Consider the following 4,329-nt stretch of genomic DNA (forward strand, 5'->3'; position numbering starts at 1 on the left):
ACGATAATAATATCCTAATACAACTGCCCAAACATGATACCAATGATAAGAAAAAAAAATTCAAACAATGCTTCAATTTTTGCTTACTGTCAGTTGCTCCCAGAGTTGAATATTGTTGTTGTTGTTCTCTTCTTTTCATGCTAATGAAACCAACACTGCAATCTTATTATTTCTAAGTCATTACCAAGTCAAATTACTGGCTCAATCAAACAAGAAGAAGCATTATTGGCTCTCTCAGTGTACAACACATACAGACAATAATATATTACAGCAAAGACATCTCAATTTAGCCCACGCTTTATAACCACACGTACAGTATAATAATAGGGCACTATGACATAACCTGCTTCTTCCTTCTTCTTATTTATTTTTCCCCTAAGCAATCAATATCAACCAATATCTAGTCTTAATCTAGTAGCAAACAACTAACCACCAAGAATAAAACCAAATATACATTAGTGTCGTTTTGTTGTCACTGTTTTAAAAATTCTATGCCAAAGAACTACAAACAAATTTCATACCTTATCGGTGAAAGATGCCTGCTAATGTAGCTTAGATACTCTCTGCTGTATTTATTTTCTACGTTGCTTTGTTGTGTACGTACTCCAAAGAATAAAGGAGCAATATATAGTCCTGTTATTCTACTTGTACGTTACTAGCGTGAACTGAAGAAGGCTTTTGGCATGACCCTTTTTAATTTCCTTAATTAGTATTAATAAGTGGTTAAAATTACCACTTAACCCTTCATGAAAAAAATAAGTTGGACTATTACAGTAACAATGTGATCAGACCAAATTGATCGTTACATAAAATAGGATTTTCATCGTTATATAATGATGAATGCAACAATACAATACAACAAAATTTAAGTAAATGAAAACAAACATATTAAAACCACCACCACAGTTCAATACTAACATGGAACAACCATCCAAACAAGCTGGTTACAAATATGGGCAAAAAATCAATGTTTGTGTTTGATTCAAAAATCAAAGCGAAGGATTGCGGATGATAGTACTTCCACTACCCTGAGAAGCAACAAAACAAAATTCACCACTAAAACACACTCATCAGTTCTTTTTTCCCTTCAATCTAGTCCCCCCAAATTTCACAAAAAAACCTTCGATGATCATATCATTCATTCAGTGCCCTTCTTAACATATTTGTGTTATATTTAGGCTGATTCTTTTTTAGCTGTAGCAACAAATTTAACTACTGGTTGTCACCATCTTAAGTTACAAGGTTAAATCATGTCACCATCTTAAGTTACTAGATTAAATCATGCCAAAAAACACAAATTGTGATGGCTAAATTCCATTGTTAATGTTAATGACAACTCTAGATCAAATGCATCAGCAATTTTGCTAATTTCAAGAACCAATATACTATAAAATCCTCTTTTGAAGTTTTAATAACACAATGAGAAGACTTGTAATTGAATAAACCAATTCAAAATAAAAGTAAATGTTCTCATCATAATAGTCTCAACTGTCAAGGCACCAGCAAGACGTGATTCAGAAGAAAATTAACAATGAGTAGCTTGCAATCGCATAGCTGCTATTAAGGTTCTTAGCCTAGTTAAACTATACAAAGCAAAAGTTAATTATAAACTCGGTATTTATTTGTAATCGGATGTGTTGTACTACTGGTACAAAGAAAAGATATTGGCCATTGTGATAGGTTTATCGGCCAACTATTTCAGCTCCTGCAATAATGTGAAAGACTCATGTTGGTTAGGCATGATGAATGGTGCAGTTGATGAGTGGAAGCTGAGGGTGCAGTGATTACTGAATTTCTGAATCCTGATGATGCTGCACTAGAGAAGAGTGGCAATGTAGGACTCCCACCATACGTATTTTGGTCTTGCCAGATCCATTTTAAAGAGGTGTCAACTTCCAAGCCCTTCACTATTGTTGAACCCTGGAGGAAGCATTTTAGGATGTTTATTCAGTACATTGTAATGAATAAATTCACAAGACGAGGCATTACATTGAACTACTACATAGTAATTTGACAATCAGCATGCAGGAAAAGAGAGAAATATGCAACATGTAGATGAACCTAGTTAATGAATGCTTCATTTAGTGCACCATTTTTATGAGAAGAAAAAATAAAAACAATTCTAGCAATATTGACAAGAGTACCTTAAATGTAGGAAAGAGATTGTCATTTGATCAATTCCAATGGAGGGGGTATTGCGTTTGCATATGTTGACCATGAAGCAGCAACTTACTTCTCAGTATTATAGAAGCAGAGGTCTGCAAGAGAGGCAACTTATATATAGAAGTTTAATACAAATCTACCTTTGGTATGATCATGGAAGACCATGAATGATGATAGAGATCATGAAAGTCTCAAATTACCAGGACTTCTCTGTGATATTCAGGTAAACCTGTTGAACCATGCTGCAATTGGTAGTTTCCAATTTGGGTAGTTTTTCCATGTTGATTGTCAGCATAGGAAGAGGGAGATATGCCCAAATTTAGATCAAGATTATGACTTGAGCCTACATCAAATGTAAAGATTAGTAGTTTTCGACCAGCTAATTAGAACTAAAGAATAAAGAGACAAACATAAAGGCAGTGTCTGTAAAAGGATGCAAGTCTTAATAGTACCTCCAATATCAGCCTCAGAACTCAATACCCCTTCATATGTGCTCGGCTCAAAGTTGGTGACCACATCCCTTCCAATGCGTGTTATAGCAGCCTTATCATATGCCCTGATCACGCCAAAGACCAAGTCCAGTCAATGTTAGAGAGGTTAAACCATATAATATATAAAGCAACAAAGAATCATGTCATGATCATTGGACCTTGCAGCTTCAATCTCACTTTTAAACAGTCCAAGATATATATATCTGCAGGCACATGGTGTACGGTAACTGGTTAGCAATACTCCCTCTAACTTATAAAAATCAGTGCAATCATGTGATTTGATAGCGAGAACTTGAAACAGCCATAATAATAATTTCATGAAATTTCTAAGCAACATTGAAACAAGTGGTCACTCACTTCCTTCCAAGAATCTACCCTATCCGTGCTTCCCAACGCCCAGATTTTTGCAGAATGACTCCTCTATATTTTGAACTTCCTCTAGAGAAGCCATTGCTCTGACGACGAATTATGTGCACAAACTCTTCTTTGCTAAAGCTGTTCATCTACATGCCATTCATAGACAATTACATTAAACAACAATCTTTCTCCTAATTGTAAAAGGATTTCAACCAGCATTAACGATGGCAATCAGCTACTTCAACCAAACTGCTTCAGATCTTCTTCATAATCACTGACGTTAAAATTGATATCTGCATCAAGTCCTCCAAATTTAATTGCAGCACTGTCATATGCCCGGAAATTAGTAAAACAAAACTCAGTACTACAACTATCCAAGTTTTTTCTTTCAAGAAGTACAAAATTCAAGGAACGGAGATGAGATAAAATGTTTTCTAAGTTATAAGGTACCTAGCAGCAGCATATGCAGTGTCAAAAGACCCTGTGAATACTGTTATTACTGAAGTTTATGTTTCAATCAATTTTTTGGAACAAGTGTATCGGTTAAAAGTTTTATATGTTTCAATTAATATTGAAACAAATGCATTTTGAGTTACAAAGAAAATGAATGTGAAATTACAATTGAAATAAATGCATCTTGAGTTACAAATGCATTAACAATTGTAAATTTATTTACGTTTTAGGTTCTTGAAACTTGAAAGAAAGACAATTTTTGTTCATGAACCTATTAACTATTGCTTAATGAATACTTTTCACTTGCATGAAAATTTTACCCTATAAATAGTGTTTCTTTTGTTTGGAAAAGATAAGTACTCAAAACTACTTTCCCATTGAAAAACACTTGAGAGACATTGATCAAATGGTAAAATCACCAATTCAAGAATAGAAGAGCAACATTCTTGAATGCTACTTGTTTTATGGCTTAGTTGAATCCCGAAGATAGAGTTGTCACACCGTTTGCTCGTGGGAGAGACTCCAACTATCTTCAAGAAGCATATTATCGTGCCTCTAATCCAAGCAAGTTTTATTTTAAATTTCTTGTACAATTATCATTATTGCTCTAACAATTTGAAGATAGTTGTCTCTATGGCTTCTACATCAATATCAAATAGTATTCCATCTTTGCCTAATCCTAATTTTGAAATATTTGATGGCAAAGACTTTCCTAGATGGCGTGGAAAGATGGAATTCTTTTTAAGAAGATAAAGTTGGCATATGTTCTTGAAGAACCTTGTCTTAATGCTTCTGGTTCTGAGGTAGCATCTGACGAGGCTACTTTGAATAAAGAATAAATTGCCAAATGGCAATATGATGATTA

At 34.1% G+C, this 4,329-nt stretch overlaps 1 pseudogene; it reads right to left on the minus strand.

The window, feature by feature from the left end:
• Positions 1-1,640: 1,640 nt before the first annotated feature.
• Positions 1,641-3,863, minus strand: LOC107844550 (annotated as a pseudogene).
• Positions 3,864-4,329: the final 466 nt, after the last annotated feature.

Source organism: Capsicum annuum, chromosome 10 (genome assembly GCF_002878395.1).
Source record: "Capsicum annuum cultivar UCD-10X-F1 chromosome 10, UCD10Xv1.1, whole genome shotgun sequence".
Taxonomy (NCBI): Eukaryota; Viridiplantae; Streptophyta; class Magnoliopsida; order Solanales; family Solanaceae; genus Capsicum; species Capsicum annuum.